Genomic DNA, 362 nt, shown 5'->3' with positions numbered 1-362 from the left:
GGCCCCACGGCGGCCGCGGAGAGGGGCAGGGAGGGGCGGGGAGCGCGGGCGGGAAGAGGGGAGCGCCCGGGTGGGGCGGGGCGGGGCGGGGCGAGGCGGGGCACGATCGGGGCGCACCGGGCACCCCTTCGCTCTCTGGAGGGAGAGGCGTGCAGGCTCTTCCAGTTCTTGCGATATGCTTAGTCGCCTGGGTGAAGCGGGAGGGGAGGAGCCGGGAGTGCAAAGGCCCAGTCGGGGGTCCCCTAAGGCGCCCCCCCAGCCCAGCACCCAGGGCGGCGGCACCACCTGTGGGGGCGGGGGCAGGGCGGGGGGGGGGGCGGCTGAGGCAGGGCTTCCCTCGCCGGACGTGACATCACGTCCTC

This window comes from Rattus rattus, chromosome 4 (genome assembly GCF_011064425.1).
Source record: "Rattus rattus isolate New Zealand chromosome 4, Rrattus_CSIRO_v1, whole genome shotgun sequence".
Taxonomy (NCBI): Eukaryota; Metazoa; Chordata; class Mammalia; order Rodentia; family Muridae; genus Rattus; species Rattus rattus.
The sequence above is the reverse complement of the archived record's forward strand: the minus strand, read 5'-3'. Positions refer to the sequence as shown.